Consider the following 27,992-nt stretch of genomic DNA (forward strand, 5'->3'; position numbering starts at 1 on the left):
CTTTCCCTCCCCCACCCAGCCTGTGGCTGGGCGGGGGAGAGCCTGCACTCTCCAATGACCGGAACCAAAGAGACAGTTCCCCTGGGAGTTCTTGCTTTTAACCCCCTCTGTTCTCAGAGGCGTCTATACCTTCAGTGGTCACTCCAGGTGCCAATATCCAAACCTGACCACTGATTGGTTTGACCCAACTTCCTGAAAAAAATCACTTCCATGTCAAACCATGACAAGTGGGATGAGCTGTTCTTGTCCCACTAGAAGTCTAGATTCTTTTGGTTTATTTAATACCTTTTTCACTTAGGAGACTTTATCAGTTCCTTAAGCATTCTGTTCTGTTTTATTTGCTTTATTGTCTGTCTCGGTATTTAATAAGCCCGGTGCCTTCTCAATGGATTTCCTTTGCCTCCCCAGTGAACAATCTTTTTTAGCAATTAGAGAGAGTGTTTTTCATTGGTTTCCATTTGTTTGGGCCGATGGGTTCTTCCCTGCTGTTTGACTGGCACATTGCAATGCTGGTTTAGCCACTTTTCCCCAGATTGATTATCTGTTTTCTTGTCATAGCTTTCCAGAGCTTCAACTATTTTCTAAATGTTAGTCTTGAAGTTTTTTCCTGTCTTCCTGTTAGCTTGCTAACAGGGACGCAAAATGATTTCTCCCAAAGGCAAACTGAATTTTTTGAGCTCTCTAGCCATAAACATGCACTTATTATAAAAGCCTTGTAGCACCAAAGATTATTCAATTGCTGTGACAGGGTGACTTCAGGAGTCTCCCAGCTCTGCTGCTGTGGTTGACCAAGAAATGGGCCCTGAGACCCAGGCCAATAGCTATCTTATGTATGCCTGAGATGGGCTTAAATGCTGGGGTTTTTTGAAGTGACACCCAGACAGTCTCCCTAAGACCCTCATGGCAGCTGACCTTTAAGGACAGTGATAATGCACAGAAACCCCATGTTACAGACCCACCTGGGCACTAACTCGTAGTGTTCCCCATCACAAGAAAAGGAACCAGTTCTATGTAGCAAAACTAGAAATGATAAGCAAAAAACCAAAAAGTTCATGAGCACTGAATTGTAAAGTCATATTCTTAAAGCATTTGTGTGGCTGTGTTTCTCACCAGCATGCTTCAGGGAATGAGGTTGGGGAAGCTGAAACACAAGCTTGTATACATTCAAACTTTTATGGTGTTCCTCTGAAATAAATAGCAGAATCATATCTCTTGAATACATAGTGTATGAATTGTGAAGTATACTGACCTCTGGCTCAGATTTTCTGGACTGAATCTTTCATTGTCATCCACATTCTGCCATAAGTCATCACAATCCAGTCCTTGTTTTGTACACCTCTACATGGAAGACAACAAAATAAGTCTCAAAAAGAAATTATACTGTGTGGAGCTTCATCAGCATGGGCAAGTCACTGACCTTCTGCCAAGCTGGTGCAGGTCACCTCTTGCGAGCTGGATGTGCTGTTTGTTCCTTGAGTTCATCTGTTACAAGCTCAGCATTGTACAGTCAGATCAAAGTGCTGCATGTGGAGGGTCAATTTGCAAGGACAGGCAGCATCTGTAAAGGATTCCTGATCTGGAATTTTGTAACAACAAGTGAATTAATGCATCTCCTTTAGTCAATTTGTTTCTTTTTGTTCTTATAAACCCTTGCCTTTCTTTCTCCCCATGACCATGTCTAAACATCTCACTTTAATTTTTCTGCATAAAACTTCTAGGAGGTAAGGTTGTAGTTGAAACTTGAAGAGTTGAAATTACTTTAACCAACTTCCAGAAGGCATTTGTGAGAGGACAGGAACAGCATTTAAGACTTTAGAGACTTGACACCAACATTGTTTTCACTCCAGTGCTCCAGTTGTTTGGGAGGATTTTCCTTTTGGAGATTTGCCTTATCTGTCTTTTAGGAACTTGCTGTTGGGCTTCCTTTAGTGCAATGCCACAGTCCCCCTTCTAAAGATGTCTTTCAAACCACTGGTTTTTTTTATGATCTTGTGAGTTTAACTCCCTTTTATGATAAACATCATGATTGCAGACTCAGATAATGGTTGAAGTTGGAAGGGACCTCTGCAGGTCATCTTACCCAATCTCCCTGCTCAAGCCAGTTTACCTAAAACAAATTCTAGTCCATGACTGGATGGCCTTTTAATGTCTATGAGGATAGTATTCCTTGGGCAACTTATGCCAGTGCTTGGTCACCCTTGCAGTGAAAATTTTTCTAATGTTCAAAGGGAACCTCTTGTATTTTGGTTTGTGTTCATCACTTCTTGTCCTATCACTGTGCACTTGGTTCTGTTGTTTTTGTACTTTCCCTGTGGATATTTATTCACTTTGATAAGATGCTCCTGGGCTTTGCCTTCTCCAGGCTGGACAGTTATAGCTTCTCAGCCTTTCCTCATAGTAGACATGCTTCAGTCCCTTCAAGCCCTTCTTTGGACTTTCTCCAGCAGGTCTCACTTGTACTGGGGACCCACAAGAGGACCTAGCACTGCAGTTGTCTCACCAATGTTGAATAGAAAGGAAAGAACACCTTCCTCAGTCTGCTGCCAACGCTCTTCCTAATGCAGCCCAGGATACCATTAACCTTTGTTGTGGCAAGGGCAACTGTGTTGTCTTGGTTTTAAGAAAGGTTTTGGGGTTGTATTTTCCCTCCTGAAGGCTCTTTGTAGGTCTGTGTTCTTAAATAAAATAACTAAGTTTTTTTTTTTTTTCAAAAACTTAGTCAGTACGTTAAAAAGAGTATTATAAAAGTAATAAAACCTTTAGGGAAGTCTCGAAGAAAATACTTCCATTTTTTTTTTAATTCTCTGGTTTTAATGATGCCTTAATTTCAACAGCTTTGGTGGCTCCACAGTGTCTGAATTTTCAGTAAAAAAAGGTATTAGAAAACCACTTTTAAGGAATCTGAAAATAAAATAAACAATGTTTTTTTCTTTTGCTGAGCGATCAGAGATGTTACATAGCTGCAGACTGCCAATACCACTTCCTCTAGAGAGCATATGTAATGTTTTTTTGACTTCTCCCTTGCTTTAGCCTATTTGGTTTTAAATTTTTTCATTGCATAGTGTTGTTTCAACAAAAATAACATGTAGCTTATTGGGGAATTGTCTTTATCTTATGTGTGGCTGTGAAGGAGATGACAGAACAAGAAGTTTCACTGCCAGTCCCTCAATAGAACTGAGTGGTAATATCATCCTGTAGATCATGTGGAGTGGTATACAGATGTCTTCAAGAAGATTTTGAGACTATATTTTTGTAGGGTGTGGTAGATGTATTAAAAATGCATATTCCTATTTCATGCATGTTCCTATTACATCATGTATCTCTAAGAATGGACTCTGCCAGACTGGGAAATAGCATGGAAACTCCTCCATTTCAGTGTTCAATCTTTATGTTTGTATTGTTGGGGGAAAATACATCTATATACCTCTATCAGTGTAGGTAAACCTCAATGATGTAATTCTGAAGACTGAGTCCTCCTGAAGGTTCCTTGTTAGCCAAACTTCAAGGTGACTGGCAGCTATGAATCTCCTGTGCCTGAACTGTAAATTGAGTACATCTATGAAAATGACCAAGAAGAAGATGAAAGAAATATTTGCAATGTTCTGCACTTGTTTTCCAATAGTGATGCAAACAAGTATCAGAATTGAATGTGAAGACTGAAAAAAACATTTGGAGGTGAAATTTTGAATGAAGCACAGTTCCTTAGAGACAATGGAAAATCTCTGTTGAAGGAAGGCACTGCTGATTAGAAAGGGAGGTCAAAGAAGTGGGGTGTGAGAAGAAGTAAAAAATGGTTTTCAGGTGTTTGTGGGGTGGGGAAGGTGAGGGTGGCACAGAGAGCACTGTGCAAAGTGTTGCTGGGAAAAATCCCAGTTTGGTTTGGAAACAGTCCTTAAAATCCAATGCTACTTCAGACCTCCATCATTTGAAGAGGGCTCAGGAAATCCCTCCCTCCGCCCTTGAGCACTTGGCATATCAGACCACTCTGACTCCAGAGTTTGATGAAAGACTGAAATCAGCAGGGCATTGTTGAATTCCTTGCAGCTAGAAGGGGTTTCATTGTGTTTTGAGTGGAAATTTTGAGATTACTTCTTTTAGGTAGAGTCTACTTGTGTGTGCATCCCTGGAGCAGCATGAAGTGACGAGGACACACCTCTACTGAGCACCACAAAACAAAGCACAGGAAACAGAATACCTCTATCCTATTCTTACCTCTGTTTCTAATTTGTTTCTTAATTTTGAATTACTTACACGATTACATCTCCAGAGCTTGGCTTGTTTATCTATATGATATATGATAACACCTTTACAAAGTTTACTTCACAGAAAGTGGTACTCAAAAAGGTATATTACTGCATAGTGGTTGGTAGAGAGAAATTAAGTAGCTTTAAGTAAATGACTGATTTCTATCCAGAGGTTTTGTATGGGAGCTCTTTATACTACTACTATTGAGTAGGAGCTTCACATTTTGGGGAGACTGATCTTTTTCTGTATTTCTTGCCTTCAATTTTATTCTGTCGTTAAAATCTTGATAGGCTAGCAAGAGACTTTCCAGATTTCTATAGCAAATAACTGCGATATACAGCCCTGGAAAGCACTCTGTTTAAAAAAAAACCTAAAACTCTAAATCTTTTATGATACATTGTTTGCCACATACATTTTAAACAAAAGCACTGGATAGTCAACCTATCCTTTTGCATTGGAATTTACACCCTTGTTTTAAAATTTCACCTTAACCTAACAATTACACCTAGCTGTAATAAATTTTCAATAAAAATTTAAAAATTGTTATGAAGGTATAATAATAAAATAGCAGAGGGGTATAGGACTATCTAAATTCAATATACTTTTCATATAGTTTGTAGAAACTGCCACTTTTAATCATAACCATACATCTTGGTTTCAAATAATTTAGTGTTGCAAAATGGGCCATGAAAACTCCTTAACCTGAGAGTCTGCCAATTTAGAGAATGGAAAATCAGGCCTAGGAATTGTAAGGCTATTGAAATGTTTATAATATATTGAAGAAATTGTGTTAAACTCACTAAGTGCAGATTTGCAAACACATCAAGTTTATTCCAACAGCTTTGACTGGATGCTTTGTGCAGGGCAGGTTTGAAACAGCTTTCTGAGAGTAAATTTCAGTGATTTATTAAATTGGCTCTCATTCAGTGAAAGTGGTGAAAGTTTCTATGTATTCAAATCTGGGCATTGTAAGGAAAACTTTCATGCTCTGACATTTGCAGTAGTCACAATGTATGCCTGCAATATGAAAAAAAGACCTTGCCTTGTTCAACAAGGGTTTTGCAATCTCATTTGCATAGATTTTAAAGATTCATTTTGTATTAAACATTTACTCTGCTTTAATAAAAATCATAGCCAGTAGTTATGGATATCATCAGTATATGCTCTCTTATTAAAAAATGTATCCCCACATGGTGCATAATGTGGAACAAAACTAGTGCTGTCCAAAAGCTGACTCAGTTCAAGGCTCATAATCTAACTGGTGTTGAAAACAAAGATTTGTATTTCTTAGTAGGTGGAAGATTCTAATTTCTCAAACTTAATTTCCCATTAAGTTTAACTTTCTAATGGGATCAAGGAGGAATGATGCAGTTGTCTGGACCCTTTTCAGAGGAAAAAGGATGAACTGCCCTCAGGAGAAGAAGTGTCTCATCAGTTTCTAGAGTTTCCTGTTAACATGTTGTAGAAGGTAAATTTATAACTTTAAGGCATATAGGTCAATGTCAGACTTGAGCAGGGCCAAATCTGGAAGGCTGATAACTACTGATAGTACCAGTCCTATCTTATTGTATCTTAAGGATTGAATTGGTTCTTCCCATAAATGCTCTTGGGTCTAATCTTCTACACTGGCAGTCCAGCCTGCATAATAATAAAGATTTGGGTCTGTTTATCTATTGACAGCCCAGGAAAAACTCCTTATTGCCAAATAGACTAGGGAAAAATGCAAAAATGAGGGTGTTCTTAGCACAAGGAATATTTCTGGCTCCAGTTTCTAATCAAGACCTCGATTTAAATGGTGTTTGCAAGTTGCTTGCATTCATACTTGCATGTATGTTAAGGATAGCCTCAATCATAGCGTGGCTTCCAGCCCCCAAATTCTCAAGTTTTTGTCCTTTTATTGTTTTTGAGAAGCTCATTCGTTTACCCTTCTTCTATTTCTTAAGTGTATATATATCTTTATGAAGGTTTCATATTCCAGCATGGGATCTTTGGAGCACTTAGAACTTGTCCCATCTCTATTTTTGACTAATCTTTTTAATACTCTTGCTTTCATTTCAGCATCTGTTCTCAAGGCTTGGAAGGACATAGTGCTTAGAACTGCCTTGAAAATATACAGGGTAAAAAATGTACAAGTGATCTCTCACAGCTTAGATATTATTTTTTTTTTAATATTGAGGGTTAAAAAATGGCTGCTCTGCTGCATTTACCCATAACAAAGTTTGACAATATACACAGGAAAAGGACAATATAAAACTTGCATGATTTAGTTACCTTTCTTCAGCCTCCTCATTTATCATTTCACTTTAATTTTTAAATATTTCATTTCATCTTGATAATAAGCTTAAAATTAAGCTTGACATGAAATGCATAACCTGTATTATTAATATCCCATTATTTTATGGCTGTACAAGAGCAGATTTGAATTGTCACTTTAAATCAGACTATAAGTCAAAGCAAAGGCACTAATAGACTGCTAGATCTGTATCTTCCCTGAATTAGACAGTAATTTGGCAGTCCCTTCTGCTAAATGTAGTGAAATAGCTAGTTAGTGTGATATGTCCAGGAAAATCTGTTGTGTTGCATTGATGGAGACAATTCCCTGTGGCAATTGCACAGGCAGTTGAACTGATTCTTCTTGATACAGCAATTCAGTGTGCTCTTAATGTTGAACAAGGAAAATGTGTTTCAGAGCTTTCTAATGTGAATGCTAGGAATTGGGCTGAGAATCATTTTTGTCACCCAAGATAACCTTCCCATATTCTTATGATATTTGCTCATTGTAGTCCATTAAAATGCCTTTTCTGTGGAAGGTATCTAACTGAAAATTATATTTGAATTGCATGCTATTTTTGAAAATGCTTAGTATTCAAAAAGAGCTTCCTATACTTTAAAGGGAAATATATCTTATACATATACACTTTATATCCTTTATATTATATCCTATAATATACTTTATAAGGACACCTGAGCTCCATTATCAAGCACTGGTACCTTTGAAAACCAATTTTTTTTTGAGATGTCCCACCATCAAGACTTCTGTACATCCAGACTGTAACTACAATACATGTGCTGGAAAACTGAGCATGCTCACTACAAAGCAAGTGCTTGATTCAGAATCCTAGCAAAGTAGTCTTCCAAGGAGAAAAAATGGTGTGTTAATAAAAGTCTATCTTATAAATGAAGTGATGGTGGTATCAATACATTAATGAAGATGTAAATGTTCAGCCTGTCTTTGTTGTTTGCCGAAGAAAAATCTAATTTTTAGATGGTCAAATGGGCTTGGACTGGAAATGTTTAAGAGTTGTATTCCCATAAGTGCACATTCATTAAGGAATGTAAATATTTTCTTGCAGGTGAGATAAATTTATATGCAGAAATATTTATTCAGATACTATTAAATGAAACAAAAAACCCAGAAACTACATAGATGACCTTCTATGTTCTGCTAAAAAGAGGCTGTGTTTAGTAGGACATGAGCACTTTTTACCCTCCTTTAGTTGCTTACCCTCCTTTGGTTCCGTATATATCAAAAATCCCCTCTTGGTACTGATAGGTGAAGATGAAAATATTCTGTGTAAATATAAGTCACAAATTTCTTGCTTTTCATGGGTTTTTAAAATCAGTCTAGAGAAATACATGTGTATTGTCTGTGTTCCTGTACCTCAGTTACTGTTCAAAATGTGTTTAATACATATTTAAAATTTTATTTCAGAACAGAATTATAGTTATTCCAATAACACAGGAAAAGAGCAAGGTGATGGTAAAAAAAAATACCTCAAGAATAGGCATTATGGATGACTTGTGTCTCTCCTGGGAATAAAGCAGCAGTTTTTACTTTGGAACATGAATTTTACTGAAACCAAAACTTGTATTTAAAGAATTGTTAATGTTGGAAAGAGGATTATAAACCAATATTTAAAGCAATCATATGTGACACAAAGAAAGATCTTACAGATAAATACACTGAAAGAACAATTTAATGCTGTTTCTTATGTTTCTTTCAGTACTTGTTCTTTCACTGGATACACCTCAGATCTCTCAAACATGATTATCATTTCAGTCTTGCTGTCAAATTAAGAGGACAGCAAGGCAGGAAACTAGTGTCATTGAACTGCTGCCTCTTGAAAGGGGAAACAGAAGCAGCCAGATGCTTGTGCTCTAGTCTCCTCTAAGCTGTCAGTTTTGAACTGAAAGACTTTTTGCTTTGTTGTAGTGCAAGTACATACTTTAAACCTCTTCAGACATCCTTGACTTCATCTACAGTGAAAATATTCAGCTATACTGATATTCAGCGAAAAACACTCAGTACTTGCATTTATAAATTTTTCCGACTTGAGGGAAGATTAAAACCCCCATTTCAGCTGCCATGAGAGTGTGCTTAGAAATATCGTCTCTTAAACAAAAGACACTTTTTGTCAGTCTTTCTCTGGCACTATTTCATACTTTCTGTTTTCTGCAAAAGGGACACCTGTGTCCCTTGTTTCATGGTAGCAGTCATCCATAAAAACATCCCTTGGATATTTCAACAGAAAATGCACTTTTTTTCCCTGAGTTGTTATTGAGAGACATATCCTCATTTCACTCATGAGGACTTTCCTGTCCCATGCTGGTGAGCTTTTTCAGAAACCTATAATGAAAAATAAAGGGATAAAAGGAAATAGGAACAAGTCCTTGTTCATGCATTCATTGCATTCTTTTAACTTCAGTTTAAGCACAGGACTTTGACAGGTTGTGTCTCTGTTTCCTTCCACAGATTAAGTGGAATTATAAAGGAGCTAATTTGCAGATGTTTTACTGCCAGAAAGCACTCCGAAATTTTCTTTTCCCCCCTTTTGGTGAAAATTTCTGTTTTCTTAAAGTATTTTTACATTTGAGACTTTCCTAAAATTTTGTCCAGGCTATTCACCCACCTTTGAAATGTCACTGTTTTTGCAGTTCTGTGACCCCGAGGAACAGAGGGAAGGATACAGAAGTTAGCAGGAGCATCAGCACATGGGTCTCAAACATATAAGGGAAGGCCTTTCAGGTAGAGACTCCTGACAAGAAAACTACAGTGTGCTCTTTAGGTTGATAGGATTATTTTGAACTGCTGAAAAGATACAAAGTGAATTTTAACCTGGATAGAGCTTTGTGGTGGATGAACTTCCCTGCTCCCTCTGAAATACTGGTTCATCTGATGCTAAAGAAAAGGGCTGGAAAAGTAGTATTGATTGGCTAGGGTGATATGGAGCCACATGATGTTCAAGCTACATTTCTATAAGAGACTAAACTGAGGCAGGTATTTAATTAACAGTGTTTCCATAACTGTAAAAAGGAATGAAATTTGTTTCCCTATGATTCTGTGATTTTTCTCTTTGATTTTGTCGTCTAAAGAAATGTAAGCTTTCCCTTAATGTGAGGATTTATGAGGAGTTGCTTTCTGATGTGGGCATTTCCAGGGTTTTTCTACTTTTCATGGAGTTGTTAGGACCTGACAGGTCTTTCTGATCTCAGTCTTTCAAAGTCAGTTCAAATAAATCAGTGTGCTCAATATTTATCGAGAGTGACAAATACGTAGGTGTGCACAAACAAAAAGCACCACCACACTGCAAAACCAGACAAAACTGTAACAGGAAATTTTGTGCAAATGGAATATTTTTTTAGTTTCCTAATGCTGAATATGTGGCTGAGTAGAGGAGGAGAGCTGCAAACGTACTGACAAGTTGAAAATAGCATTTTGTACATGTGCCAGAGTCAGTTTTCTTAGGTGGATTCAGTGTCTTGTAGGGAATCTGTCTGATTTGTTTCTTTCCTGTGAAATGGCACATATTAAAGTCACTCTTTTGCTGCTGGTAGCTATTAATTTAATTTAATTTATTTTGATGTTATTTATAGTGTGTTAGAGGCTAAATAAGCAACCTACTGACTTTTTTCATTGCATTTTTTGAATGCAATGAAAATCAAGTACTTATATATTTTTACAATATTGGTTTCTGTTGTCTTACAAGTGTAATAATAATCAGTAATAATCTAACAACTCTGATGGCTCTCAGACTTTTTTTTGAACTTCAGGAATAAGAAATATGAACAAATGTATATTAAGAGCAGAGGAGGTTTTAATAAACCTGTCTGTATATAATTTGTCAATGCAGTAGAAAATCAAATTTAATCTGTGTATAATTAATTGAGCTGACATCCCCCAAACAAAGCTTATTACTCAGTAGTGGCAAAGCACTGGCTGTAGTAGCGACCTCAGCTCTGACTCGCTGCAAAAGTGGCATGGTGCCGATTGTCAATTTTCATTTGCAAGGAGCCCTCAGAACCTCTTTCCTTCCTTGGAATTACCTCTGTTTTGGCCTGACTCTGAATGTATTACAGTCTTGTTTCCTTCCCTTGCCTTGGCATATATAAAGTTTCTCCTCTCTTGAGAGAGATTATGCACTATGGGAACAACTTGAATGCAAAGTTAATGTAGCTAGGTTGTTTATTTTTTTTTCCTATTTTTCTGTTCTCCACACAAACCTCCTTTAAAATCCAGGGCCAAATACCTGTTGGTTCCAGGGCCATATTATATTGCAGCCTTGTATTCAGATGTACAGTGCCAGAGATTCACTGCTTTTTCAGCTAGTGTTATCTTGGGGCAAACATGAATTAAAATATAAAACTTTGTTATATTATACATCCAAACTGTAAAAAGCCGCTATACACAGCTGCTTCTGTCATTTGCATATTAGCTGAAAGGTTGCCTTGGGGTTCAGCTACTCGACTAGAAATGTCTGTGCCTCACTGTAGTTTTATGACATGTTGGGTTTTTTCTGCAGAAAAGTTCTTTGAGGCCAGTTTTTTTTCAAAAGCTGATTTCTTTGCCTTTTATTTAGCTGTCCATCATAGGCTAGCAGCACTCAAACTCTGAAAAAATCTGTCCTGATTAAATGCAAATTACAACACCAAAAATATCAGCAGGATTTTAACTTTCTGGAGACTCAAAGTCCAGACTCCAAAGTGTTTAATGTGACTAGGGATGCTTCTGAATGTCAAGTGAGTGTGAGATTTCATTGATTAATTTTGTGATAGTTTTTGAAATGCTTATGACATTGTCAACTTGTGGGAATAGTCTTTTGGGAAGTCTCCTCAATCTTCATAATGGTCCTTCAGCCATTGTGGATTTTAGTCACGACAGTCCCAAATAATCTTAACTGAATTTCTAGTAAAAAGCATGTCATTATAGAAGTTGGAAAGCATCTTCCAATCTAGGAGGTAAACATAATTGAAAAAAGTAGCTTATTCATGCTACTTTTTTAATCCAGCTGGGATTTGCAAGAAACCTCCAGTATGATATTTCTTGTGGGAAAGTTAGAGCAGTATTTGAAATTATAGCCAGACTCTTCAGTCATCAACAAACTGTTATTTCCACTCTCTGAATGAATGAGCATAGCTCTTTAGTATTTTTTTCTTCCACTTCCAGAGTCCTCTCAGGTGAAATCAACAATCACATTTGCTGTGTTACTTTAATGTGTTACTTTAATGGCCTTGATGGCTCTGGTGAGGAATTTTGAGATTAAGGGCATCCTGTGATGAATTGTCCCATACGGTATGTAAAATAATGCCAGCTAGGTGAGATTAATAGATTATAAAACTTTCTTTAGCAAAGTAAACTCCTTTTCTCTGAGGTGCTTCAGTGCCTTGTGTGGGTGGCTTGTTGCTTTCCTCTGTGGGATTTTGGAAGTATTACCCATTTGAAATGTGGAGCACTGTAGTGTACCAAATGAACTGTGCTATATAATCTGCTGCTATATTATTAACTGGAGTTTTTTGCAAAAATACTTATCTTTACCAGTCATAGTAGCACGCAAACAAAGAAAAATGTGCTCTTTTATGTCTCTGATATATCTCAGGATGGAAACAGTTTGCTGACAAGTGTTCCCTGTCTTAGATTTCAAAAATGTTTATCAATCAAACCAGGTTTTAAGTTTCATAATACTTATATGTACATTTTAACTGAAATCAAAACAAGCTCCAAACAAAATACTGAAAATGTCTCAATTTCTCCTTTTCCCCTTTCCCCTTTTTTCCCTTTTCCCCTTTTTTCTTTTCCCTTCATAATACAATGAGTTTGTCTTCAGATGGCTGATCTTTAGAAGCACTCCTTAAATGATTTTTTAAAATAGTTTCTGTAAAGACTGCACTTGTCATCACAAGCCCTTGCCTCTGAGAAAACTCATGCAAAAAAAGCAGAGACTCATTGAAATCCTGCGGAGAGAAAATTCAAAAGGGGTTGGGTACAATCATTGTCTCCATTGTGCAATCACTGGTAGTATGAATTCAAGTTAAAATTCAAATGAACACTTGCAGTAATACTCACCAATCTCACGCATTTTATATAAATATGAGATACGTGTTATTTATATACATGATGTAAATAGCATCAGTTTCTTAGCTCTTTTAAAATGACTTGAAGAAATGAAGTAATCGCTTCAGCTGATGAGGCTTTGCAACATGTAATTTGCTATGGGCCCCATCATTTTTGAATGTGCTCAGATTATGTTTGATGTATTATTGAAAATGTGACTCCTTCATTTGAAATGCTTCTCAAATCTCAAACAATAAGAACAGTCACAACAAAGAAAAGAGTGTGGAAAAGGAGTGAGAATGTCTGACAAAATAACTAGAATAGCCATCTAATAACCACCATGCTAGGTGGAATATTTGGATAGGCTGAAGCTATCCTTTCTTTATTTTGCCTTTGCCTCCCTATATTTTGACTATTTTGCATTTTTGTTTTCTGCAGCATGTGCCTGGGGATTTAAATGTATTTTATATGTGTATTGCTGTTAAACTACTGGAAGAGTTTGTCTGTACAAAGAGTTGTAACAGCTTATTTTTTTTCTCCCCACAGAGCAGTGGGGTATCCACAGAGCAGATTTCCTCTAGATACTCTTTACCACATCACTGAGTGCTGGGGAAAAGAGGAAGCTTGCACAGGAAGAGGTGAGCCTCTGCTGCTTTTTTGCCAAAGGTAATTCAGAATGGAAGAGTGGCCTAGGTCCCTTCAAGTGATCACAGGAGTCAGTTTTGTTTCACTGAAAGCATGTGTTAACCTTATTGGGATGAATACTTTCATTTATCATCTCTTAGCACCATATTGAACTGGGTCAGCAATATTAAATTACTCATTTGATAACAGAATTAGGAAAGTTGTAAGGGCTGAACTGGGATTTATATGGCTAAACAAGATATGATTAGTCTCTTAATCTGTATGTTAGGATTGACTGTGGATATTTAGCTGGGGAATTCCTTGTAGGAGATAAAGATGGTACTTAGTCCGCTGCAGTTGGTGGCAAAGCCTGCAAAAGCATTCCTTATCTCAGGAGCAACATGGTTTCACCTGGCAGAGTGCAAATTACTTGCAGTTATTCTGTACTTGTTTCTTCTTGGCTGTTTTGTCACTATTATCCCTGAGATATGAAGCTCCACCTCTTCCCCTTTGATATAATTTAATAAGTTGTGACATCTAGCAGATTTTACACTGCTGTCCTAACTTATTGTGTGCTGCTCTCATAATCAATAATAGCAAAACCTTTAAAGTAACGTTTGAAAAAGAAAAGAGCACAGTGAAGGTTCAGAGTTAGTTTCTTAAGTGAGAACTTGAGAAAGAGTGATTTTCCTACCAACTTCGCCTCACTGACAGACGAGTAATGACCCAAGAATTTGTGGCAGGAGTAAAGCTCTGTAAATGATTGTAACTCTAATTTTTTTCCTTTTTAATTTGAACTTGCCCAAGGAACAAAACCAAGAATACTGAGGGACATCAGCAAAAGAAAATGTACCTTTATTTTTCCTTTCCATGAAATTTAAACAAAGTCCCAAATTGTAGGGTGATTTCAGACTGAGCAGGATGTTTTGCTTTAACAAAAAATCAGATACTACATTTAATTTTAATTTGTGTTTAACTGTTTCTAAACAAGTAAAACCTCAAAGCAAAACACATCAAGAAAATAGATCAGCATTAAAATGCTTTATAAATTTGTTTATTGCTCACCACAAAGTAAATGATAAATTCTGGTCAGTCTCAAATGCTGCTTCTTGAGGTTGTGTTTTCAAAAAAATGTGATCTAGCCAGAGAGGAAATTCTTTTGTGTTCTTCCTCTGCTCAGGCAAAACCTTTTCTCTGGACAGTGTATTCCCCTTAGTTGCCTTATTTTCTTTCCCTTCTTGTTCTCTGTTTTGTTTCACTCTTCTACAGGATTCTGTCTGGAAAACCACGGTGTACATTCATAATGCATAGAATCTAGTTAAGTTGAACCATAGTAAAATTAATGAAGCTCATAATAAATTCTAAGTCTCTACACTGCTGTATTTTTTTTCCTCATATAAAATGTTGCTCTTATTTGATACTGTACAGTGCCCCCATCCCAAGTTATAATCAGCTTTAGACAAAGAGTTTCCCTATGGATGAAAACCCCCCAACACGAATTAGTGCACTGATTTGCAACCAGATATTCTGGTTGATTTGATCTATTTCTTACCCTTTCTTCTCTGGTATAAATTGTGTATGCAACCATATTACACTTTGCATGTTCCAGAAGGACTTCAAGGTCTTCATCTTCAGACAATCTTGTGTGCCCTCTTGCCTTTGGTCCCTTTATATAGAATGTGGTCATTTTGATATGACTGAAGTCACAGAACTGTTGATCTGATCATCCCAACAGCAAGGTTCCATTCACATCTGTATTTACAGAAAGTATCACCTCAGAAGTTTCATTTTGTCACATCATCCAACTGATCTGGAAATACTGATGATGCAGTGAGGCCATAGCTATGTTAAATTAATGCTCTGTTGTTCTCTGGTGTTTGTGAATAGTCTGGCATTAAAATATAAACTTATTCAGTCTGTTCTTCTATGCTTCTGTTATTTCTTCTTCATCTTCTTTTTCCCACTGGGACATGCTAATAAATGAAAAGGGAACACGGTTTTGAAAAATCCTCAGATCTCCCTTTTTAAAAGGCCACAGAGGATGCTTATAAAATTGCAATTTTTCTTTGTTCCTCTGAGAAAACCCATTAGTTTTGTGTTCATGTTGATCACAATCAGTAAAAAATGAAACCTCTCCATGGAATACTTAATTTGATCTAAATCTATCCTATATTTATTAATATAACTGTATTTATGTGGTTCTAAAAAGGGACAGAAGATGGAATACTTGTAGAAGTCACTGTATATAATAAAAAGTAAAACAAAACATATAAATATATAATATATATAGTAGGACAAAAGAAATTTCAATTAAACTGATACTCTGTCAACACTGAATTCAAGCCCACTAGGCAACTGGATGCCTATTTTTAGAAAATGCTTTCTTTAGGCCAAAATAACACGTGCTTTAACATTGACATTTGCAATCAATACAAAATCCATCAAAATGTGAATTTACATTGATATCTAGAAGCTCCTTCCTTAGGCTAAGCCATCTTGAAAAATTTACAAGAGCACACATGTTAGTTCAGAAGGTAATTTCTGTTTTTTCTACTCTTTAATAATTAAAATAAATATTCCCATGAAATCAAGCAGTAAGCAGCAGGAATAATGGTTAAAAAGCAAAATGCTTGGACTGCATATGGTGTCCCTTCCGTATCCTATTTTATTCTGCTAATCCTGCAGATGCAGTAGAGTGGAGTTTTACAGGGGGAAAAGGCAGTCAGGGGAGATGGGCTTTCGAAATAGGATTTGGCACCACTCTGGGTCTTAGATGAAGGTCAAATGTTCAGAAGAGGCCAGCATTGAGCAGCTCCCACCATGACACTTGTGCACAGATTTCTCAAAGAAGTCAGCATCTTGGATGCAGTACTTGTTCTGATAATCTTATTTGTTTTGGTGGCAAAGCTGAAGTTAAGCCCTTCTGAAAATCTGACTGCTGTAGCCAATTATGTTGACAGAAGCCCAACTAATGCATATTGAATTGTGATTTGGAATGGTCAGAAAAATGGAAATTTTGTGTGCAGTTCATACATAGATTTTAAAATGTTTCTTTTCAGAGAAAACTGATCAGAACTAAGAGTTCATTGCAAGTTTCTTGTGCAACCCACTGATGTTTAGTCAGTGCATTATTTTCTCTGAAAGGTAAGGAGGAAAATAAGCAGCACTTCACTACTGAGTAAAATTGTATTCTTTTGAAGGATCATATATAAATTGATATATAAATAGTAGATATTTATGGGATGAGGAAGATCCAGCCCTACTCATTTTGTTGGTGTTTTACCATTAATCTCAGTAGAAGCAGCATTGATCCCAATTTCACAGGCAAAATAATTAATTTAAAACAATGGAATACAAGTTCAATACTTCACCTAAACATAATAAAGGTTATTCACCCGAGTTTCCAAAAAAAATCAAAATTGCTGAAAGCAGTTAAGGATATTGTTACTTTAAAAGATATTGTTGTGGTTTCTCCAATCATACTTTCATCTATATCACTTTGTGAGGAAGGCAGATATGTATGTGACCATGGCTAATTTTTCAATTGTTTTATTTAAACCAAAATATTACAGTATGTTGTTATGTATGTATATGTACTTGGTTACAGTAATGCAAAGAGCTTGAGATAAAATTAATTTTTCTCTGAATTCATTGATTAAAAATGTGAGAGAAGTTCAATAATGAATAATAATCTTAGCCTGCAGCAAGTTTTTTAGACCTGGCTGCCAGGCATTTATGGGAATTTTTTTTTTCAGAGTTGTGAGATGGTTAAAAATATTTTCTAATATCAGTGTTTACAAGACCAAAATTTTCGAAAAAAAAAATTCAAGAACTTTAAAGAAATGTTTAAATTAAAGATGTGTGAAGATATACTGTACAATGCACTCACCCCAAGTGCATGCACTCATATTCCAGAATTGTTCTTTAAAAGACCTGCTGCTCAAGTTACTCTTTCAATCTGTTTTCTTTTCTTTGCAGCCAAGTAGAATGTTCCTTGGAATGTTCAAGACTGGAATAAAGATGTTGGTGGAAAAGTCAGCAACACAGTACAAGTAGTATTATTGTCCACAGCGCTGACATGAAAGAGAGAAATGAATATATTTGTTATTTGTTTTATCTCCTACACTCTTTTTTTTTTTTTTTTATCTGCGATTTGTCTGCACAAACCACAGGTTCCAGAGTATTCTTATTCTCATCTGGATATGCATAAGCTCATTTGTTGGAGGCAGATTGTAGAGGATATATAAGGTATTTTTATGGCTAATTTTTCCTTTTAGCCATAAATAGAGACAATACTGTCTAGGCTTTATCTGAAGTTTGATGGGGGTTTTGTTGTTGCTTTTTTTTTTTCCCCTGCATTACTGTTTTATTTCCTAGTGTAAGATAAGTTTTTAATTACAGACTCAATTATAGCCCCATATATACATGTAAGTGGTGTGCTGGTTTCTAGCCAGTATGTGCTTCCACTGTGACCTATTTTCATGCAGCAAACTCACTGGTTTGATATTCATTTCTAGGTGCAATGTGAAAACAGCAGCAATTTCAAACCTTGAGAAGTGTGTGTTCAGATGAATTGATAAACAGTAGTAGCCTGCTCCCATTTCAGCTAGTTTGTCTTCTAGAATGTAGCAGCAACTGGTGATGTTAAATGTACTGGTATCACATGAAGAATCCCATTTAACACAGACCAAAGTGTAAGTGGTTCATTGACCTAAAAAAAAAAAAAAAAGCCAAATTTTGCAGGCTACAGATATTTTCTCTTTCTAGCTGATAGAGAAGCAGGGGTTACTTGTTTCTGCATTTCTTCATTGTGTCTTTCTTAGTAGTTTCTTTCTCTCCTTGCAAATTTTGGCTCATAGCTAGCCTGCAAGTATGAATTTCAATGCGTAGATGTTGACTATGGCTTATATGGCCTTATGTTTGCTTTCTGCAGCATACAGGAAAAGCTAAGAGATGTACTAGAACACATGTTCTTAGCAAACAAACCTTCCCCCCTCACTTTCTACTGCATTCACTGATTACCCCTCTTAATTTTCTCCTTTTTACTTTGCAAAGTAACCAGAAATTGATATCGGATGATTTGCCTGAACCTCAGCCAGTTATTTTAAGCTAATTATTATGGATTTTAGGCCTGTTTGCATCTTCACAGGCAATTAAACAATATTAGAGAGTAGTCATTACAAAAGGCATCAGACTCAGTCTGAATTGAGGCTCTTCTATTTTTCTTCATCACCAGAGATGTAGGAAAAAAGGATCTCACACAGGACAAATATTTTGAGAACCAAGATAGCGTGTTTATTCCACAATTCTTTCTCAATAACCACCAGAAGAAAAAAAGTTATAAGCAGACAAGTATATTCTGATTGTAGATTTTATCTGTTCAGCTGATCATGTTTAGTGAGTTAGAAAACCCCAAGAAATTCATCCCCTCTCCTGTCACCACCTTCATAAAACAACAACCAAGGAGCAGTCTGAAAGAACAGTAGTTGACTCTAAGTTTCATTTACATATTCATCAAGGTCCAGAATAAACATTAAGTAAGCCAATTAATAATATCAAGATAATCTTGTTTTCCATCTACAGAAATACATTTTCATTGTTTATTTTGTAAAGGAACACTTCTAAAATTGAAATGAAGGCATTGCTTCTTTTTTTCCTTACATTTTTCAGGCTGCATTCTTTCCCACCTTTTAAAAAATAATCAGATACTGAAACTTGAGCAATATTCTGCAAGCTTTAGATCTGGTTTCCAATAATATATAAACTCTGATTGTACCTACCTTATTGAAATGCAGAAGCCATTTAGCAAAGAACAAAGAGAATTTTTAGTCTAGTATGAGAAGTATGAGTTTAGTGTGAGAAGGAAAGAAAGCAGATTAAAAGATCTTTTAATGTTTCTGTGTAAAAGATTTAGAAGTGGAGCTCTCCTACCAACTTGTGAGAATGGTATAAAAGATTTAGAGCATTTACAAAGCTCTAAAGTGAGATCCAGCAAGCAAACTATAAACATTGCTTGACCATTATATGTTCTGGGTGATGGAAGAATGAACTGAAAACACTGTTTAAAATGTGAAAAGCACATGTATTTAAAAATCCTTTAGAAGAACTAGCAGATGGACTATGAAGAATGACATCTGGATCAAACTCCTTGCTTCTAAACATAACCCAGTCAAATACAGCTGGCTCTAACAAATTTTAATAAATATTTTAATCTTGGTAAGAAAATGAATGCAGTGATGTGCAAAATGAGCATATGAGTATCAATAAGATTTTTATGTGTTAATGCCATTTTTTCTGAAGAGTTTGGAGGCAGGCATGGTAAAGTGTTTGCCAGAGGTGTGCACATGAGGTACCAAGGGCTGCTGACAAAAATCAGATATTAGCATAGACTGTGGGCAGGAAGAAATGGGCTAAATGTTGAAATAAACTCCCTAAATGCCTTTATTTGTATTTGCCTTTGGAAATTATCAGAACTAGCTGCTGAGAAGCAATGCTGTAAACAGGCATGTGTAAGGACTCAAGTGGAGACCATTGCAGCTGGAGTGCAGCAGTTATGTGAAATGCAGGCCTGGAGACCATGCTGGTGTGGACTGGGCTATTTCGGAAGAAATCACAAGCCTTAGGTCTGACATGGATGGATGAGTCCAGATATTATTCATAGATCCTGTTTAAAATAGGATTGAAAAGTGCAGGCTATTTTTTTTCCCCTGTGACATATCACAAAGTGTGAAGGCAATCTGCATTTTCAGAGCAACTGAACTAAAATCCTACTTGATCTACCTCTTGCTTATGCAGATGAAGTCGAATATTGAAGTGTTTTTGCTTTCTTCACAGTCTTTAAATAAATGGGGGGAGGGATGTGTTGAAAAGTATATGTAACAGAATCATAATTGTGTTTTCTTTTCAATTCTTTTTAATGGGTTTTTTTCATTTATTTACATATAAAACCTAGATCTTTCTCCAGGTGCTCTTTTATATTCAGCTTTTTGTTTTTTAAAATGGCTAAGTCAATACATCTTGACACACACATGAGCTATTCTTTATAATGTCATGTATGAATATATTCGTATATTCTAAATTATCTGAAGTCTTTCACCTTACAAATGAAAAAGTAAGTAGGGATTAAATTACACTGCAGTCGTGTAGATAAAGCAAGCTTGAACTTTAATACAACATAATCTCTGAACGCCTTTTGAAAGCTTCAGCTATAACTGAATAAGCTTTTTGTTAAAATTTTGGCATTTTTAGGCAGTTTTTCTATCTATTTTTGCAATAGTTATTCAGTTAAACAAATGCGTATATATATCTGTTGAATAAATGAAATAGCATGTAAAGCATGTAAATGAGACACATTTTTTACCATGTTCTTTACTTAAACATTCCTCTCCAAAGATAACTACAAAATAGGTCACAGTATAAAAATAGTATAGTAAGCAAGTTAAGAACTAGATTCTGTTTGCAAACTGAGTGTTCTAAATCTGCCCTAACTCCATTGATTTCAATGGTCAAATTTAGATTAAACTGTTGCTTTTAATGAATGTGCATCTACTGTAGATAAGATCCTAATTCCTCCAAAATCCTGACAGCAAGGACCATGATTTAGCTGGCAAAAGATAAGAAAGTAGAAGGAAATGCCGACCCTCTTTCATTCCATCTGCAAATTTTACCTTGACTCCTGTACAACAGAGATGTCTGACCTTTCAAGCAGGTGGATGCCACATTTCACATGAAGATGCACAGGAGACACACTCAGCCTTTCTCTGTCAGATAACAGAGCGTGCTCATCATGGACCTGCAGCCATCCCCTACACCAGGAGTGTCAGACAGACTCCAAATTCTGTTTCTGTGTACACAGCCTCTAAGCTATGTGGGTGGAGGAGCACTTGTGTTGAGGGTGCCCAGATTTCTGCAGCTGTATTACATAGAAGTCAGGACATGCGCTTTGGGGAGAGGGAGCTCATTAACCCTTGGGGAAGTCAGTGGTTGCTAGAGCAGTTGGAATTACTTCTGCCCTGTTGTTGGATCGTGTCTCAGGTGTTCCTGAGGACCAATTCAAACAGTATGTGAAATGATTATGCAGAATGGATCAAAAGACCATTGTAGGGCAACATCCTTGGATGCCATTAAGCATAATCCTGCTGGAGCACTTATTTTTTAATCAAACACTACTTCTTCCCTAGTAGGCCAATAATGTAATAAAAAAGGCTTTTAATGTTTTTACTTTGTTTGCAACTGATACTTTCTTCAAGGTTCATTGCAAGTTTGATTACTACTGAAACTGTTTATTAAATAAAAGGAGTAAAAACTAAGCCAAAGGTTTCAGTTTTACTGAAATTTGGCAGCTGGAAAAACACCAAGGCTAACAACTGCCAAGCAGAGACAGTTCTCAATAAGAGGTTTAAAACAAAAAAATAATCTTTGTCAACAAATCTTTCATAAATTATTTGGTTCAGGGCTGTTGAATCAAAATATTTTTCCCAAGAAATTTGCCAAAATATAGTCTATTATTTAGAATTCCTTTCTCCTCAGAGAAAAAATCCAAAAACAAGATAAACTTCTGGTTATTAATACTTATTACATTTAGTTGGCCTTGAAATTAGGAAAAGAGATCCAGTACCTAATTAAGCTAATTTTTTCAAAAATACGCCTGACTACAGAGGCTTTTGAGTTACTTCAGAGAGAGCATAGTACTTTCCCCCATCTAGAATGCATAAAACTGCAAGTTTAATTATTAATATTCATTGCACACATTGTATTCATAGTGATAGAGTTTTATGCAACATCACCAGAATTTAGTGCAGTCATATTATTACAGAACAGTTAAGAATTAAGCCCATTGTGCCCTACTTAGATCCTCTAAGTACTGCTGAAGAATCCCTCATATAATTTGTCATTACCAGGAGCATTAATGCAAGTGGACAGGTTTGAATGAATAATCAAACCTTCCTGATACTTATTCTGATGTTCACGTGGAGGCAGTTAAAGCAGTAATATGATTCATGTCAGACTAAGCTGAGCATTCAGGATATGTCTAGGCAAAAAAGTGAAATGATCATTGCACAAGAAATGGCCAAATGTCTGAAAGCTTTTTTGTGACAAGAAAGAGTACTGAAGTATGTGATAATTCAGATAAGCTTTTTTTTTCTGATAAAAATAATCTCCCTGGTGCTGCTTTCATTAATCCTTGTATTCTACCAGTGTGTGCTTTTTACAATCTCTTTGTTGCTGTAGCACTGGTTGATTGAAATTCTCAATTTGTAGGTCTCCTTGAACATGTTTATTCAGAGGATGGGACTTGCACAAAACAATACACTTGTGTGAGGCAATCTCATCACATCAGCCTTCATTATCATTTTTAGATTGTTTAACTTGAGTACTTGTCAGTGTTGTAGATCCTGTGCTCTCACAAAATGGCTTCACTTGTTGTGTGCTGATGTTTGGTACTACGTCAGCCTTAGCTTTACTGTGATATCTGAAGTAGGCAAGAACCCGTCTACCAAAACTGTAACTCTTCTGCGCTAATACAATGGCACATTTTGAGCACTGGAGCTGAGGTCTTTCTTCATGTGCATTGTGGGATTTTTTCCCCCTCAATTTCTCTTTGTATTTTCAAAAATTAAATACCATCATTCCTATCTATTTTGAGATCCTAAGTTTATGCACATGACGCAGCTTACTGCATTGCTCTACTTCAAACAAGGGTGAAGAGTTCTGAGTTAGTTTCATATTTTCCACAGCTGGATGATGTGTCTATCCATTCCCCTCTCTGACACATTGCATGCCTTTAAATCCATCATGAGTCATTTTTCTTATGTGGAGGCTAATTAACATCTTTGGAGCAGATTGCTTGCTTTGTCTTGATATTTTTTTGAAGTAACCAGATGCTGTAATTACTGTGTATACAGTGCTTTTTGCCTGTAGGTTGCTGGATAGCACTCCCCATCACTCTAATTAACAGCATAAAGTTAATTTAAATAGTAAAAGATGAGATAAATTTGTTTAGAAGACTTTGAATGTAATAGCAAGAAAGATTTGTACTGAATAGTAAAACCAAAATAAACCTGTTTCAAATAATTCATGTTAGAACACTTAATTCCTTTCCTTTTTAGTGCTACTAATAGTTACTAGAAATTCTCCTACTTTTAATTATATTCCTTTTATATACCATGTATATGCTAGTATGTGTTGATTTACTGTAAAATAGATCTAGATTTTTCATAATTATATTCCTGGTGAAACCTGTATTTATTGGTCTTTCTTCTCTATCCCAGAGTCTACTTTGATTACCTTATTCCTAGTGCTTCATTTCTTCTGATTTTTCATGAGAAGCTGAACAAACTGGATTGGTATTAAGAAGAAAGATAGCTTATTGTTAATTCCTTTTTAGGTGACAAAAGGAAATAAGCTTTCTGTGAGATCTGGTTTAAAAGGATCCATATAAAGAAGCAAAGGGAAGGAGAGACAAGGCATAGAAGCATGAAGACATTTAAAAGGGATGAGTCAAATCAAATCACTCTCCTTCTAGCCACCTTTGGTTGTTTTTTTCATAGCAGATTTACTTATGGACAGTGTCAGCTTGTCTGTATTTTAATTGGTTCTGTATACAATGTTCTCTATAGTGCAGCTGAACTCATCTCAGATGAGAGGGGCTTGTTGCATCAGGCTTTCACCGGAGGCTTTCTGAGATCCAAACACACTGTGTCATGTTTTAATCATCACACTAGACTACAGCATGTTCCAAGCAGCTAAGGCAGATTTTGACATGGGAGGTATTAAAGAAAAGTAAGGAAGAAAGAAAGAATTCAATGGGACGTGTCATCAGCTGAAAGCCAGACACATGCACAATGAAAGGGCTTGAACTGAGGATGATACTCATATCATATCCGGAAATAAGATGGCAGTCTTCCTTCATGCAAAGCCAGTGTTTAATTCATGACAATTATTACAACTTTTTTTTTTTCCTGTCATAGTTTGTGAGTATTCAAAATATTTTCCTATAACTATTAAGTTACATTTACAATTATCAGTTACATGATGATGAATACCATAAACTTCTGTCCCAGCCTTCAGCTCAGTAAATTGTGTGTTGCACAGCTGTGACTGTAACTATAAAGTGATAGAAAAATATTACCTCTGCAAAATACATCTTTTTTGTTGGGTTTTGTCCCGCATTTTTACTAGTCATGGTGGACCCCTAATAAATAAGAATAGCAACATAAATGACCTTTAAAGTCTATGTGAACTGTTTATTAATGTCAGGGGAACAACATAAAAATAATATTTCCAATAGGAAATCTTGTTTTGTACCCTGCTCTCTGAAATTAGGAGGAAGTATAACATCAATGCCACACAGGAAATAAAGAAAAAAATAGAATAGCAATGGAGCCAACTTGAGGAACCCTTAGAAGTCCAAGTGTTATTGACAAGATGGTGTATGACAAGAAAATAATATAGAATGATAGCAAATACAAGACCTGTGTGTCTTGTTTTGGGTATCTGGTTGGTTATTTTTCTGCATTTCAGGAAGCTTTTAAATGAAGAATGTAAAACGTACTTGTTCCTTTTATATATTGTCTCTTTATAGACAAACATAATTTTTTTATGAGTAAAGTTAGTCCCTGCAATGTGCTGGCACTGTCAGAGGAATGGTGAGATGTGGGAAAGCATGCAATTCCAACAGCAGTGTCCACCTTGGGGATCAGTCAGCTAAAGACAGTTAAGGAAGGTTTTCCATATTTTTTGAATTTGCCGATGAGCTTGGTTAATTGTCAACACCAAAAGGTTCTAAACTGCTGTTGCCAGACCACATTAGTGGTCTGTGGATGAAACCACAAAACCATACAATGCTTAGGGAGCCAGTTGCTAAATTAGAGGAGTTGGTGGTGTGAGGATTGAGATATTTGTGGACAAATCAACCTTCTTCCTGTTGTGCATGGGGGAAAAAAACCAGGGCATGAATATCCTATTCATGCAGTAGAAAATAGTAATCAAGTACAGAGCAGTCTAAGGAAGTAACTGGAACAAAGAATCAACAGGGAAATGTGAAAGAGGACCACAAATCAGGTCTCAAGGTGGGGAAGATGGGGAACAAGTCCAGAATAGGTGCAGATTTTTCAGGCAAAGGAATAATCCAGTTAAGACATAAATGATGAAAGGAGATTGACATAAAGTTCATAGGTGTTTGAAGTGAGCTGTGCTGCCTATGTGCTTGGTAAAGTGAAAAGAACCTTCATCCATCCCAGCTACAGTCTCTTTTGTCTCTTACTCATGCTGAGTCATCACCCAGCTTATTTTACTTACTAAACTGACATAGCCTTAACAGTAACTGAAAGGCTGAATGGTTTTAATTTTACAGTAACTTGTGATATCAGTAGGCAGAAACACAACTCACTCTACAGGGAATTTTTATGAGGTTCAGTTTCATTATTTTTTTTTTCCCTGAAGGAGGCAGGAACTTTATATGCAGGGTATGCCAGATGGAAAGCAGCCAGCTGGAGACCCTGAGTTTTACCAAATTCCAGGTACTCTGACATGCTGCAAAGAAGCTGATCAGGGACCATAAATGGCAAATAGGAGATGTTTGAAATCTACCTCAGCTCTGAACAAGCTTCACAGGAAGCTTCATAAAACAATTCTGACAAATTAGCAATTTCCAAACAATAATAAGCAGCTTCTCAACCCCTCAAACCACACAGCACATTTAAAAGCAATTCTAGATCCATGCAGTTTCTACTAGGCTGAAGTCGGTATCAGTCAAAAGGCTGCTAGACTTAAATTTAATAGTGTGATTGCTGGCAGCCAATAGTGGCTGAAGTGAAAACCCAAACTACTGTAATGTGTTGCTGGAGTGTCATCTAAGGATGATGAGATTATTTATCTCCTGCTAAACTTGAACAGTTTAGCTGAGTACAATTTGACCAAATTGGATGGGGCATCCCTCACAACTGAACCCCAGTGCTTTTTATAAAAACATCATGTTCTGGGTGATGACAGCCCTGTGTCTTGTTCCCCTGTATTGTGTGTACTGCAGGGTTGAGATAACTGTTCTGGACACACAGAATGAAGATATTGTTATCTAATATTGGTGTTCTGAAGGGCAGAGGGGTGAATGAACGTCACTCTGGAAGCACACCTTATTTCTCTGCTGGTAAAGCAGACTAATATGGAAACTCTCATACTGCAATGCTTTCTCCCATATGTCTGTCTGGAGTTGTAGCCTTCTCTTTTACTGTCAGATTATTTTCTTCAATACTTACTTGAATTAAGTGATTATACATATATATTAGGTAAAGAAACATGAATTACAAAGAAATGCTTCATAAAGTAATTTGTATTTTTGACTGTTTAGAAACTGAAAAGCAAGAAAGAATTTGGAAAAGTAGGAAAAACATAGCTCTTTCTTAGCCCACTTTTCTTCTAAGAAAGCAGTAGCTGGAAATATTCTTTTGCTGTGTTTTACACATTTTAAATGGCTGTAAAAGAAATCGCGTTATTTTTTAATTTCATGAATGAGTGGAGAAAACTGCTGTGAATGGTAGTCAGTCACAAGAACTAATTGTACCAAACTTCAACAGGAAAAGCAAGGTCAACCATTTTGCTTTTTCTCAATATTAATTCTGCTTCATGCTATGAATGTGCTACATCTAATATTCATATTCACACAGATTTTAAATATGTTTTCCACAGGTTTTAGAAAGAAAATGTGGAGGTGGAAACATTGCCTGTGAGTTTCCTGACACTCTCCATCCAGTCAGTATTATCTCTGTGATACCTGCCTGTGAAATGCCCCACTGCATCCCAGTTGAACACAATATCACCCCTTGTTTTTCCCCCAGTCTGAAGCCATCAGTGCTGCTCGAAGTCATAAGCAAGTGGTTTTGGTCCAGCTGAGAGGCAGCTGCTTTAAGTGGTGGGTGAAGGTCTTGCTATACCAAGTTTGATTTCTCAGTGTCTGGTGGGTTTGGGACAGAAGGTTTGAAAGTGACAGGAAATGCTGTGTGCTATAAAAAAGCAGTGCAGGCCTCCCTGTGGTTAACGGCATCCTGCCACTGACTGGACTGGAGTGCAGGTTAGCAGGTGTCACCAATGTTAAAGCAGTGACCTTTCAACTTATGGACCTCTGCCATCTGCCTCTTCACTGTGCTGTGCCTTTTCTGGGCTTTAAAGCAGTCTGCAGATAAGTTAATGTACCTGACATCTTGCCCCCAATGAGATTTGTGACTGGTCTTTCAGCGATTTCTCCAGTAATGCTGCTCACATTTTACGGTTTTGATTCCCTCGTACTATAGATTTAGTTTTATTTTTCTGTAGATATTCCCTGGGGCCAAAACAGAAGGAAGGGGAAATCTTTTTTTTGAAAGTCTTATATTTATGAGGCTTATGATGACAGGGAGGGGGAAGAGCCTTAAAAAATAACTCCAGTTGTTTTTAAATCTCTGTTCACATTTTAAAATTATGTGTGGAACACAGATTTGTGTCTATAAAACAAACAAACAAGAAAAATCTTGTGATGTTATTAATAAAGCAGGTGGCTCATCTTTCAGAATCCCATTTTAGCCAGGCAGTGTTTTTCAATGAAACCTGACATTCATTTTTGCCAAACTTAGCAGCCCCCAAGGCCTATTGAAAGTCACTTGAAAAAAGCTTTTTTAACAGATCAGTTTTCTTTGCTGAAGCTGTAGCATCTCCTGGTTTTGTAAAGATTTGTTTATTTTACATTTGTATTAGTTGAGCAGAAAGCTGACGCTGGTGACATAGATTAACAAAGTTGGCTGGTTATACAACATTAAAGAAC

The 27,992-nt window shown here is 36.5% G+C and overlaps 1 long non-coding RNA gene across 1 annotated transcript; it reads left to right on the forward strand.

The window, feature by feature from the left end:
• The first annotated feature begins 11,736 nt into the window (after positions 1-11,736).
• Positions 11,737-17,325, forward strand: LOC137482617 (uncharacterized). The gene is made up of 3 exons (XR_011004172.1): positions 11,737-11,838; positions 13,121-13,212; positions 17,177-17,325. It is a non-coding gene; the product is annotated as an uncharacterized lncRNA (long non-coding RNA).
• Positions 17,326-27,992: the final 10,667 nt, after the last annotated feature.

Source organism: Anomalospiza imberbis, chromosome 1 (assembly GCF_031753505.1).
Source record: "Anomalospiza imberbis isolate Cuckoo-Finch-1a 21T00152 chromosome 1, ASM3175350v1, whole genome shotgun sequence".
In the NCBI taxonomy this organism is placed as follows: Eukaryota; Metazoa; Chordata; class Aves; order Passeriformes; family Viduidae; genus Anomalospiza; species Anomalospiza imberbis.